This window comes from Dermacentor andersoni, chromosome 7, assembly GCF_023375885.2.
Source record: "Dermacentor andersoni chromosome 7, qqDerAnde1_hic_scaffold, whole genome shotgun sequence".
NCBI lineage: Eukaryota > Metazoa > Arthropoda > Arachnida > Ixodida > Ixodidae > Dermacentor > Dermacentor andersoni.
This window is the reverse complement of record NC_092820.1, coordinates 23,211,150-23,225,326: the sequence shown is the minus strand read 5'-3', so window position 1 is coordinate 23,225,326 and position 14,177 is coordinate 23,211,150. Positions and strand designations below refer to the sequence as shown.

At 49.0% G+C, this 14,177-nt stretch overlaps 1 long non-coding RNA gene across 1 annotated transcript; it reads left to right on the top strand.

Annotated features, from left to right (window-relative positions):
• The first annotated feature begins 4,082 nt into the window (after positions 1–4,082).
• LOC140219636 (uncharacterized) lies at positions 4,083–6,058 on the top strand. Its single transcript, XR_011895919.1, has 2 exons — positions 4,083–4,362; positions 5,922–6,058. It is a non-coding gene; the product is annotated as an uncharacterized lncRNA (long non-coding RNA).
• The last annotated feature ends 8,119 nt before the right edge of the window (positions 6,059–14,177 follow it).

The window sequence follows — 14,177 nt, the reverse complement described above, 5'->3', positions numbered from 1 at the left end:
GCAAATCTTGGTCATCACAGGAGCTCCTATCCACACCAACAGAAAGGGGCATGGAGCCGAATTTGCAAGGCTTTTACACCACGAACAAAGAAGTGCATGCAGCATTTGCATGAGATATCAAGTCTGCAGAGCACTGTGTCAAGACTGAAAAGAGCTTCAGCCACCATTCCACCAGCACGGACAAATTGGCTGAGTCATCCAGATAACTCAAAAAGGACTTTCTAGAAATTCTTCGTCTTCAGATGCACCTGCAACATCTGACCAAGCACGGACGACGCTGGTCAAAAGATCGAATTCTGTCAGTTTGCCCTTAATCAGTTTCTTATAGCCATGTCAATTCCGTTTGTGCCAAGTGTATTTTTTCTTCTATAAATGCAAGCTTTTTCATTGCCCATTTTTGTTAGAGATCATTCATCCTCATCCAAACATAAAGGTCGACCGATTCTTCGCTGATACTTAATACCAGTCACTGTCTAGTAGCCTAACATATCTGTAGCAGTATCTTCTAGTGTATGTTGTCATGCACAATTCCTCTCCTGAAATAGCTGATGCAGCATCGGCATGTGTCTTGCATTAACCTATGCACCATGTGCTATGCACCATTTTACTTTTCTTGATGTTTTTAGCCTTCAATGCCTCCATAGCAGAGTGGCTTCTCTCTTGAATGCAAGCTTTCTCATTTTCCATATTCCTAGTGTCGTTGATGATTGCTCTTCTTCCTCGATAGCCTGGGTCTTTGCGCAAGCTACACTGAATTGATTGATTGCAGAATCTGGTTTTACTGCCCCTCTTCGTTGTGGTAACTGTGTTACGTTTCTCGGATGTGGGTGCCTGGTCAGTTGCATTGGTAAGCAGTCCCTCGAGGTAAGCATTTGCTCCTGCAGTCCGCAAAGCGACATAGACTCCCAGTATACACACACCGCAACTGGTGCTCCCCGTTCATTCTTGCCTGCTGCAGCCATGGGCAAATTGTGCTTGTGGCCTACCTCGGCCATGATTTGCTCAAATCGGAGACCAGCATATGTGCTTACATGGTTCGAAGTGTATGAAGTTGATAGCCGTATGGGTGGAAAGGCCCGCAAGAATGGCTGCCGAAGGTGATGCCCACAAAAGCGACTTGTCCACATTGAGACAAAGTGGGACACAAAGTGTGAGCCACACATTAGCGGCCCCCGAAAGAAAATAAATGTGCAGGTTGGAAAGGAGTTAACGCTAAAACGCCGGGTAGTCCATGCCGCTGTGTTGGTTGTGGCAGCAGATGCCTGCGTCACCTGATTGCTTCGCAATGGAAGTTGCTCATCTTCAATGGCAACTGTTGGTTCAAATAGGTGCGAGGCTCTGTCCAATCTGTTTGTACCGCTGGTTGTTGCACGTTACCAGACCACCACATGCGACAAAGGCAAGCATTATGCCTGTAAGATGGTTCGTAGCCAATGTATAATGTATTGTCTGAACCTCATGCGGTGACTGATTGCTGTTTAATTTTGTTGTTATGTCACTTAGTTACGGTTGCAGTGTTATCTTTTTTGAATATTGCGGCCTGGTCGGTTGCGCTGGGAAGCAGTCTCTCGAAGTGAGCATTTGCTCCTGCAGCCTGCACAGCGACATAGACTCCCAATTTACACACACCGTGATTTGTGCTCCTCGTTCACCCTTTCCTGCTGCAGCCATGGGCAAATTGTGCCTCTGGCCTTTCTCGGCTGCGATTAAGCACGAACGGAGACCAGAATACGAGCTTACATGGTCGGACATGCATGGAATTGGGTGGAAAGTCCCGCAACAGTGGCTGATGAAGGCGATGCCCACGAAAGCGACTTGTCCATATTGAGACAATGTGGGACACCAAATGTGAGCCACACATTAGCGGCCTCCGAAAGAAAAGAAACATGCAGGTTGAAAAGGAGTAAATGCTAAAATGATGGGTAGTCCATGTCGCTGTGTAGGCTGCGGCAGCAGATGCCTGCGTCACCCGATTGCTTCGCACTGCAAGTTGCTCATCTTTAACGGCGACTGTCGCTGCAAACAGGTGGCACACTGTCCAATCTGTTTCCGCTGCTGGTTGTCGCTCGTTAATGGACAACCACGTGCGACGACGACGGTGAGCCGTTTACGAGCTCGCGTCAATGATTCCAGCGTATCTCGATATGCAAACTTTATTTCTGCTATTGCACGAGAATGTACACTGCTTGTCTTCTGCCAATAAAGTCGCACGTTCTGTTCACTCACTTGTGGCTTCTTTGTATGGGCGTCAGTAGAGGCTCTTGGCAATTAGAACGCACCAGCTACGCGGCAGCGAAGGCATTGCGGCATGCCGCATAGCCGGCAGGACAAGCACGGCGCGTACCAGCGTACGCGACCGGCGAAAAGCGGCCATATTGGATCTTGTTCTCAAAAAAAGAAAAAAAAAAAAAAGAAAGAAGTGTACTTCTGCTTCCGGATTGAGCAACGTCATCTGGCGTCCACCTAAGTAAGTTCCATGCGCTGCCGCTGCTTATTTTCGAACCACTGCGAAAGGTACAGTTTCCCTTCTCTAACTTGGTTCTTCATTTAATGGTGCAGTCTCGGCCACCTCGGTCGAAACGCATGGCTCGGCCTCCACGGAGTTGCTGGCGCTCTCTCCTGGAGGGCTGGGCCAACGTTACTAGACTAGCTTCAGTTGTAAAACTCCCTGCCCGCGCGCTTACAGCCGCTGTCGCCACTTCTGTGACAGCCGCCAGAGGGCAACGCTGTTCCATCGGGCTCCACTAAAGACGCCACGTCACAGCCTTGAGCTCGTCCGGACTGGCAGTTTACGCGTGTTTCACGCTCGTTGGCGTTCTCCCTAGTCCGAATTAGTGATACCACGAGAAAGCGGTATCCACCTACAGCAATAAGATTTATCGCGCCAGTTCGTTAATACTGAAAGAAGGGTAAACTGCACGAAAGGAAGAAACGCATACAGCGAAGCGCAGAAGCTGCGTTTCTAAATGTCGTGTATTTCTTCCTGTCGTCTTAACGTTTCGCGCACTTTAGGCTCACGAGCCTGAATATCTGGCCAAAGTGCGGGATTGCAGGATGATCTTCATCCCCACCGAAGCTTCTCGCCACGCCAAAGAAGCGCTACAAAAAGAAAGATGAGGTCGGTCTTTGTACACACAAGCCACACACAAAAAAAAAAAAAGAGAAAGAAAGAAGTCGGATTTTTCGTTCCGTGAAGATGCCTAATCAGCGAAGCTGAAACGTGCGGCCCCTGTGTTTATCACTGGGTTAATCCCGAGGGTTCATTAAAGTATTTCTCAGTTATGAGGTTACACACACAATCGGCTGCGACGGAGAGAACGACGTCTGACGGTATGCCCGCAGTCCGCAGTTGTGGCTTGCGTTCGATGTATCGAGTTTGTTCGGCGGCGTGGTTACCAGCCTTCGCCTGCGATTTGCCGCTTGTGATTCTTCGAAATTAAATTTCTTCAAAATTAAATCTTTCCGTTACGTAAGACCATGAGTGGCTCATACTCCCTTAAGCAATGGCTCATACCCCCGTAAACGCGGCCTCCCCATTACGACGACAGAAGTGAAGTGAAATTCTACGCTGGAATGATGAACGGCCACGCAGCCAGCTGTGGAAGACGACGACAAACGCGGGAGCAGTGGCACGAGCGCGTGCCGTTGATTTCGCAGAGTTCCCGGTGGGCACGAGGAATCGCTCTGTTTCACGTCGAGCGAAGCGTCGCATTGCTAAGAGCACAGAAAAGGTGGTGCGCCGAACTGTTGACATCGTTCCGATAGCGGCCTATGCAGCCAGGTACGCAGCACGTCGGTATCGTATGCTGATATTCTTAAGAAACTCGGCGAAGGCTACAGTTCCACGGATGACATGCTTGCTGAAATTCGCTGTCAACAACGAAGTACAGAATACACCAACGTTGCACCATAGAGAAAGGGATTGAACAAGAGCGGACACTCGGCGAAAATTGGAAACAGGAAACACGTCACTCTATAGTATTAACACCGACGAATTGAGGGCGCGAGCATCGAAAAAAAGAAAAATGTGAAATGAGATTAACAGAAATTGTTGTATTTTTTTTATTCTTTCTCGGAAAAATTAAAAATATCTGCGTATAAATTAAATTAATCTTTGCGGCTTACTTCCGTTGCCGAGCGACAGGCGAACCGGCGAATGACGAGCCAGATGTTTGCGTCATTCGTCAGACACACCGCCGAAGCGAGAGAGACCGGCCGCGCATCTGAGCGTTGGACTGTTCGGGCACCCGTCTGCCTGTTTTTCTATTTTGGGATTTAGCCTGATTTGGTGGCCTCCCGGCGAATTATTGCGTTCATTCGGAACTTCGACATGGCAGCACTGCACTATTGGACTACGGCAAGGTGAGAAACTTTGTTCGACAGTCTGCGACGCACTTCAAGCAATTAGGCTTACTGCCCGGCACCTAGGCTAGACTTGTGACGCAGTTAACGAAAGACAGCGTGGCCGTCGTGGAGCAGTTCATTTGAATTAATGAATCGTACTGGGAGATGTTTGCGACGCTTCCTATAAGCCCCAATATTACTTTAACAAATTTCGGTAGTTTTTGGGCACGCTAGTCGCACAGGGTGCTGTGACGCAGTTTCGCGTGTACTGAATTTTACTGCGACAAGTTTTGGCGCTTTCTCTGACTGCCAACATTATTGAAACTAATTTCATTACTTTTTGGGCTACCTTTCGAGCGCAGTGGGCGCGCCTGGCGCTGCGACTCGGTTAGCGAAAATCATCTCGGCCGTAGTGCGCGGTTTCGCGCTTTAATGCACTGACTAGTTCATGGCGCTTTTCTTTGACGCCCAACATTGTTGAAAATTATTTTCGATACTTTTATATTGAGGCCCGCTCGCCGCGCCTGTTGTGACGCAGCGAAAAGCAGCTCGGCCGTGGTGACAGTTAGTTTGGCGCGTACTGAATCTTACTGCGACAAGATTGTGGCAATTTTTATGTCCCCGCAACAATTTAAGCCTTCTTTCGGTACCCACGCTTGTCGAAAACGCGACGAGCCATCGTCAAGAGTGATAACACGGGAGTGCGTTGCTTGCGCCTGCAGAACGCACAAGAGATAAGCCAAGGAGCTGTAACGCCACGAACTAGTGACTCTAAAATTGTCTTCTGGACGGCACCCACGCATTTTGTCTTGAGTGCGAGTAGAAGGAATTCTGCGAGCGTTCAGCATGCTCTGGTTGAGAGCCTGTGTTGTCGCCACCTCTGTGTATTCGTAGCGTACACTGTCGTCCTTTATGAAAGGGAACACGCCAGCGCGTGGCATGCGCTCTGCGGTGGCTGCCTACAGCACCATCAACCGACAGCTTAAGAAAGCACGTGCGCTTTTGGCGTCATCTGTTGGCAAACAAAATAACGAGTCATGGCCGGTGCACAAACGCTGCTAGATTACGCTGCCTCTTCACTCGCGCAACGGGCGATGGCTGTAGCGCGTCGTCTACCGCCAACGAATCGAGCGTGGTGCACAAGCACGGTCGTTATCTTGTTTGCCAAGAGATGACGCCAAAAGCGGACGTACTTTCTTTAGCCGTAGGTTGATGGCACTGTAGGTAGCCGCCGCAGAGCGCAGGCCACGCGCTCGCGTGTTCCCTTTCATAAAGGACGACAGTGTACATACTATCGCGTCGGTTGTAGCCAAGTTCGCGAAACGCGTCGTTGCCCGCGCATTGGTGCTATTAAAGTGTAGGAAATAAGTATTTGGAAGAGGGGAATACTTGGAATTAGATTGTGTTTTTGGTATGTACGGTATTGCTTGCATGAGTCGGGTATTTTCTACGCCGAGTGTGAAAATACGAACTGCATTTGTTTGTAATGCCGCCCACTGACCACTTTCGCACGCTTCGCCTCTACTGGCATTATTCTTGCATGTTAACACCAAAATAACACTTGTAATTTTTTTCAGCTCACGTCGTCTGGTGGATCTTCCTGCGGAAACTACTGCTGCCTACCTGGTGCCACAACGTTGGATGAATGCACAAAAAGCCCGCGACGAGCATTTACAAAGAATAAAATAAACGTAAATTTTTCCTCATTTCACAAGGTGTCTTGCGTCTTTATGAAATTGCACGTGGCACATATTCAATGAAGGCTTGTGAAGATCGTTCGCAATCAATTTTCCTTAATAAAATGATTTGAAAATAAATGTTTAATAAATAAATAAATATATAGATAAAAATTTGCTGCAAAAGCAAAAAAAAAAAAGGCAGCCGGCGTGACGCGCACCAGCTAGTATTCAAAACGCGCGCGCACAAGACCGAAACCGGAAGTGTGCTTCAGGTTTTAACACCCACGGCTTGGTGCGCTGCAGTCAATTCGGCCGCTGGGCTCTATGGGAGTGTCCGCTCTTGTTGTATTCCTTTCTCTATGGTTGCACCGCGTGCTTTGTACGGCCCGCCCGCGTAGCTGGCTAGTGAGGAAGTGAAGCCGGGCGCGACTGCAGCGCCACGAAGGCGCGGGCGGGTGGCGGTTCCGCGCAACGGCGCCGAGTTTTAAAACTGAAGCCAGTCTAGTAACGTTGGGCTGGGCGACGGGGAACGGCTTCGCGCTGAATCCGTGGCCAGAATCAGCTGGCTGTCTTCGCTGTCGCCGGCCGACGAGTAGGAGCAGGAAGGCGGGCAGCTGCGGGAGCGGTGCGAGCTGGCGGTCTCGTCGTCGCTCTCGGTGCCGGTGGCGTCTCCGCTGGCGTCCGCGTTGTCTGGGGCAGCGCGGCCGCGTCGTCGACGCTGTGTTGCCGGTGGTGCAGTGTCCCTGTAGGTGCCCGACCGCAGAAACCTCGGCGATGGGACAGACTCGGCAGACTGTCCCTCGCTGGCGGCAGTGGCGCAAAACTGGCGTCTCGCATCTGCGAGCAGGAGCTTGAACGCCGCGAGTGCGCTGAGGTGGGGCCGCGTGGCAGCAGCCCTGGGTCGTCGGACATCCTTAGTGCCGCGGAAGAAAGCCCTGGACGATGGGGCCTCCGACTGTGTCTGCTGCCTTGGGAGCCCTAAAAAGGGCTACGCTCGAGAGCGCTGTCGTGGGAGCAGATCGCGTGAGGCATGGCGGTTCGCTGATGTCCAGGAGAGCTCGATCGCAAACGTCCGAACAAGTCCGAGGCGCAGAGGGAACTCCGATACCACTGCGGTTGCATGCCTCTCCTTTAGGAGACGTGGATTTAGGCGCCACGGTCTCTTCGATCCCTTCCGAGACTGTTAGAATCAGCAAACCGCAGAATTAGAAAGCTGTGGTCGCTAAGAGCAGGGGGTACCAACCAAGAAGAATGCGTACTGGAAGCTAGTGACGGTAAGACTTAAAAACGATCGATGCGGCTCTCCATGCCCCTCCCTGTCCAAGTCATTCCTGACTGTCCAGGACGAAGCACGCGCCAAGCATCGGCCAGTCCCAGCCCATCGACGAGCTCTCGCAGTACAGCATTTCCACCCATATCTTTGACTTTTAGAGTCCCTCTACGGGAGATATGATCAACCTGTTTTAACACACAGTTGAGGACGCCTACAATAATAAGCCGAGAGGGAGCTACGAAGTAAGGGTCTAATGCGGCGAAAAACTCTGTGATCTCTAGACTTGTTTGGAGCATAAACATTAACAATTCGAATGCCACAATCAAGATCCACCGACAAGTGCGGCCTCTCTGCATCCCTGGCATGAAGAAGAACAAGGCCGTCGAAATTCGGCACCAAAATGATGGCCGTACCTCGGCTGCCCGCCTCGCCGTAACTCCAAAAAGACCTGGTGCGAAAACTCCTGCCAAAGTGGCTGATCTGGCTAGTAAAGAATACTGGCACGTGCCATTTTGTCGTACTGAGCATGGGCGGCAAATGTTACGTCATGCACTTGCAGTTCTGTTGAACAGACTAATTTTCCAGGACATTCATGTGGAAATGTGCAGCATACGTAACATACGAGAGTTTTTCATAGCATGTCAGTACTCTTCTTCCACTGCTGTTAGTATTTTTATGTATTTTAGTTACTGTCGAGCTGTTCGTATTATATTACATTGTATAACAGTACAGGTTGACGTGCAATGATAAACGCTTAAAATGTCTTGTTAATGTATATTGTAGCCCTTTTTGTATGCCTTGTATACAGGGTGTCTACCAAGTTGACATTTCCAAATTCCCTGAGTTTTCCAGGTTTTCCCTGAGTGCCTTTACCCATTTCCCTGAGTGATGCAAAACTATGTTTTATGTCAAGACGGGCTGAAACCATATCGCCTGATGCTGTCACTCTCGAGTAAGCAGATGAAAAAAATGAAAAAGCGACTTAATCCAATTTTAATACTAAGGAGTAGTGTTTATGTTATTCAAAAAGAGAATAAAAGGCAGCGGTTAGTAAAATGCACAGCAAATAAAGTGTCTTCGAAAAAAAATTGCAAATAAGTCGGACATTCACAAATACGAATAAAAAGGAGATGCACATAGAAGCAAATATATTTGAATATATGAGCTATTTCTATCAACTGATAGCAAGCTCAGTGGTATGAGGCCCGAACTCTGTCACAATTGAGATTCTCTCTCAACCGCTCGTAAGTCAACCTCAACTGTCCTGACATACTTTCAACCCGCGCACGACGCCCGAGTGTTGTGTTTCACTGCTTTAAAGAGTTTATTTTGGTTTGGATGCGAGACACCTGCATCTCGGCATCAGCCAAAACTTTGTTTTTTTGAGCTCAAGCTCCTTCAAAACGGCGGTAGCAAGCTTCCTTTCCCGTTTATTCCTCAATGCGTACATCATTTCTGTTCTTGTCCTCCTTCTGCCACTCGTTCGGCCCAAGGACCATTTGAAGCATCTTGGCCGATTTTTAGAACTCCCTAGGGGTCCCGAAAACGTTCGAAAAATCGGCCAGTTGGAAAAAAATAAATGCGTGTCATTTACTGCCCTTAGGGGCTCAAACCGCCACAGGCACGTTTGAAAACACTCTGAAGGCCTGTCGGTACACATATTAGGCATATCGGCGCTCGTACTGTGACAGGAAATACCGGGTGCACGTGTGTATAATTAAGGAATACATACTGTTTTTCGTGGCAATAGCCCCTTCCCACGCTTGTTATGCTTCACTGCAATACTTTTGCGTATGCTTCACCACGTAACATTTCTGTACAGAGGCGAAGCTAACTTTCGGGAACCGGCATTATGCAACGCACCGTGTTTTCTTAGTTTCTAAGCCAATCGCGAGGACCACAAAAGCGGAGTCCGTGCCATTGCTGACAGCAGCTAATTCTTCCAATAAAAAACTCGGCACCAAACGGCAAGAAGCTTCGTAGCGAACGTCGAAGCAGCTAGGCCTAGCGTTGCCGCAGTGGTGGCAACGGCTGCCAGCGGATCTGCGTGCGAGAGTGCCGGTTCGAGGCGGCGAAGTAATCGAAACGGCAGCGGTGGTGCCTTTGATTATTGCCGTTTCGGACCTGCGGTCACGGCAAAACGTCCGGAAAATCGGACGGCGAAAGGTTCTTGCGTCCGAAATTTCACACGTTCTGATGCGTTGACTCTATGGGGTACGTGGCGGTGCCACGAAGCCGTCCAAATTATCGAGAATCCGGAAAGTCGGTCGTTGACTGCACAATGGCAACTCATCCAGCCGACGACAGGGCGTCAAAGACGATTCATTGCGATTCCTGTCTGCTGCTCGAGCCAGCATTACCACGACTTTCGACCCTTCCAATAAGATTGCCGCTAATTTTCCCTGATAGAGGCCCAAATTCCCTGAGTTTTCCCTGACTTTTTCCAGACTGCTCAAAATCCCTGAGAATTCCCGGTTTTCCCGGTTGGTAGACACCCTGGTATATTGGGGGCTCGGGCGCTTCTCAAGTGAATTGATTTTCACTTTTTGCCCGAGCATTCCCGCATTGTGATGATGCAAATAAATTTCAACTTCAACCTACGGACATAAGTTTCATGGAGTACGAGAATATCTGCCTTTTTGGATTTAGCAAAGTTGACAACCTCTAACTGTTTGGAAGCTCGGGACAAACCTCTACAATTGAAAGAAGCTATAGTAAAGGAAGGAGCCATATTGGGGGAGAGAAAACTTAGCGGAAAGCAAATTAAAGCAAAGGAAACAAGAAAAAGCTAGAGGAAGAAAGAATAGGTTTGTATTGAGTAATACTAGCCGAATATGATATAAAAATCTAGATCTACTTATGAGCAAGTCTCCGAAATTAGAGACTCCTCATCAGTAGAATCACGGGCAGTGTTTGCCTGACAGTACGGAGCAGTCGCCTCAAACCCCTTGACAGTGCACGCAAGGAGTGGCATCCTCCGTGTCCGAGTCGGAATCTGAAAGATCCACGGCCGTGCACTTGGATTCAGCAGCGCCAGGCTCCGAGCCACGGGACCCACCGTCGTCCACGCCCGACGCGCGCCGCCAGTAAGCTCAAAAGATGCACAAAAATTTTACGATTTCGTCGCCGTCACGGAGCGCTGAAAAGCACTGCCATTCGCCACAAAATGCCGCGCCAAATATCACGCTGCCCTCCTAGGTACAGCGTCCATAGCGGACTGATACGATTTTTCTCGCAGTTCGTGCACCTCCCAGGCATGATGCGCATAAGTGCCCGTTATACTCTTCCTTCTAGCCACCATCATACCGTCACGAGTATAGTGTACTAGATCAGGGGTAGTTAGCCGTGGGTAGAGTGTACTAGAATACCGTTGAGTGTGACGAGCGGCTGGGGCGGCGCATGCTTTGCAGTGAGGCGCGGGACGACGAAAAATTCTGTGGCGGCGCTGCGACCAAAGTGTTTTGGGCCGCACCAACGTCGCGCCGGGGGAAACTGCTGGCGGTACTTCTCGGAAGGGTCACTCGTACCACTTCGCTCGTTGGTATAAGCATTCAGACCGCTTAAACGGTGTTTATAATTCGATATGGCATGTATTTATGCCTTAAGAATAGATGCCTTTATTCTTCATTTTATTCTTTTGAATTCCACTCGGTGATTGCGCGTGCATTGCGGCCGCAGTGTCGGCTTTTATTTTCGCTTTGGAGAGCAACATTTTTTTTTTTATCTTCAAGCATCCCCCCTCTCGTGTGTGTTTTTCCGTCAATAGGTCTTGCGAAATGCAGACGGGAAATCCTGCTTGTCGCTTCAAACAAATAAAACATATCTGCCCCATTCGGCGCCCTGTGCTCAGATTTACGGAAAGTATTCTTATAGACAAAGAAAATTAACTACAGTGCAACATTCCCTTCATGTTTCCGTCCTTCTCAACTAACAGAATGCGCAATAATTGCCTACGGATTCCTTTACTGCGGTCAGCGCTCGGTCGCCGAAAACAGTTTTAGGTAGCCATTATATGTGCTAATACTTCGCCCGTAAACCGTGTGAAATTGTTTGTCCAATCCACGCTTAACAACGAAAAGAAAAGGCGGCGCAGTAGCCTAATTAGTGGCTACATAGTGGATATAGCGTGGCGCTGCTAAACTCGAGCCGACGGATTTCAACGCGGAATTCGATGGGAACGATATGCAAAAACACTCCTGTACTTCTCTTCAGGTGCACGTTAAAGAACCCCAGGTGGTGAGAACTGAACAGGGTGCTTATAATGATATTGCCAGACGAAAAACGCCAGAATTTGTTTAATTAAAGAAACAAAAAAGGAGGTGGCTGCTTTCAGGGCCGTAAACGAAAAAAAATTATTCCCGAGTTTGATTTCCGAGAAAAACATGCTGCGCTTATCGAACATTTCACACGTAAATTTAATGCCGTTCCCAACTGTACGTCCGCTCTACTAAGCAGCTTCTGTGTTTTAGACGGCTGCTTCCAGTTATCCGGTGCACTATCATAAGAACAATAATAAAGCAGTTAGAGGAACCGATGGCTCACATGCACGTAGAGATATTTATAGCTTGACCACGGTGTCCTTCGCTGCGAACGTTTTTGTGGACAGCATCTTGTATAAAAGGGGTTGCCTCGTCAAGGTTGTACACATCGTCTGCACCGTACTCGCTAAGCAACGGAGCCAGCGTGTTTCTTCCAGCCGTCAACGACGCTCTCGTTTGCGCTGCCGCTCTCGCCACAGACGGCTACGAAGGTCAAATTATTGTGCTGTTTAAAACGGCTGAACCATCCATTGCTACATATGAACTCTTCGTGCCCAAGTTGCATAGAGCCAAGTCGTTGGCCTTCTCCCGCAGTATCGTTCCTTTGGTGGGCTGCGTTTGCTTTCTGCAGCCAGCGAAGCAAAGCCGATTCCACATCTTGGCACGTGGGAGCCCGTACTCGCGACCGCTTCGAAGAATATGTCTTGCTGTAGGCCCTCCAGTACCTTTGACTTGTTCTTCAATACTGTTAACAACGTCGAGAGGGGGCACGCTGTGCCTTTCAGCCAACTCGGCCTTGGAACACGTGTTCTTACCCGCATCTTGGATCAAGCAGAATTTCTGCTGCAGCGTTAAAGTCTTACATTTTGGCATCTTCGCTCACTGGCACTTCTGCACAGTTCAGAAATAAAAAGAAAAGAAACCCCCCGCTAGCTGCAACACCCCTAACCTCCGCACACAAAGAAACGGCGCAGACCGGCGTTGCGCGCACACACGTCGCCGCTGACGCGAAGACGTGCGAACGGCAGCCAGTGGCAGCGGCACGAACAACGCGCCGACGCTGCGACCGCAGCTACTGCGAGGAGCGTGCGGAGTGGGGGACGAGAGTGCGTAACAAAAGCCGGTATTCCCGCTGCGCTGCAGTGAAGCACGTCTTCTCTGCAGGCGTACATTTCGGCGGTGCGCGAGGCGTAACGTGGACTGATTTTTTTGCTAGCAGTACTACGGGGCGGGCCCTTCGTCTATAAATGTGGTGGGCCGTGATGGCAAAGGGCATATCTGGTGGGAACGGGGGGGAAGAAGAAGAATAAAGAGATTGTGCTTTGGTTCTGTGCATGCTTGTCGTGGAATGTGGAATGTAACAAATTAATGTAAGCCTCTATTATGTGGATAACGCTGAGTATAGCCAGAGACGCGCAACATCAGTCGTATTTTTCAACGTGTGAAGTGGATGAAGACGTCAAGTATGATTTACCCGAGAACTTCACGACTCCCAAGCTTCACGAGTCCGTCGCCCAAAAGGGGAAGGCATTACAGAAGACTGATGTTCAAGCTTCAGTGAAGGTAAGAATGAAGCACTCTGAATTTCAAGAACACATCATGACGCCGCTGGTGCAGCTGACAGCAAGAACTGCACTGAGCAAGACCGATTATTCCATGGACTCGTGCCTGCTAGAAATGCTTCGCCTGCAGCAGCAACACGCCGAGCGAAAGCAGCAACTCATGGAAAATCTTCTGACTGTTATTCAAGCCCAATAACGACAAAACAAGCAGATGGTAAAGCCCGACTTCTTTGATGGAGAGCTCAAGCCCAGAGACTTGGATCCAGTTCTACGAACAAGCGTGTGAGAAGAACTCCTGAAAGGAACCCTGTAATCGCATCACGAACATGCATCAGTTTCTCAGCGGACGTGCCAAAAAGTAGTATGACATCCATTACGCTGGCCATATGACGGATACATGGAAGCAGTGGAGAACGAGTTTTTCGGCAGCTTTTGATGAAAACCCGATTGAAAGGTGGGTCCGAGTTATTTTTCATAAATATCATTCAGGAAAGCCCCTAGAATATTTCTACGAGAAACAACGTCTTCTTCAGATGGCAAACGCAAAACCACCGGAGTTCGCAGTAGTGCCACTGATTGTTCATGGCTTAACCAAGGAACTTCAGACGAAGGTGCAAGAAAAGTCGCCTAAAACTATCGAAGAACTGTTGGGATGTTTCAGAAACATCTGCACTGATTTTACACCATGAAATGCGCGTTGAACAGATCAAAATTTCGAAAGGGCTCCATGGAGGTCTCGCGATCTCGAAAATCTTCATGGCAGAAATTGAATCGTCAACTTAATCTCCACTAACAGCAGTGACGCTGATCCAGTAGCCTCTCATTCAGAGGAAGCGCAACCAAAAACTAACAAAAGAGGGTGTCCAGTCCCACCTGACGACAAAAATTGAGACTGTTTTTCTAACAGCCCTTAGCCTTCTCTACATTAAACTGAATATCAATGGAGACGATATTGATGCATTGGTTGATAGTGGTGCGTCTGTATCTGTAATAAATGAGGCTCTTGTTAAAAGTGACGAAATAATTAGAGTAACACCGGTGCAGGTACAGAGCTTTGATG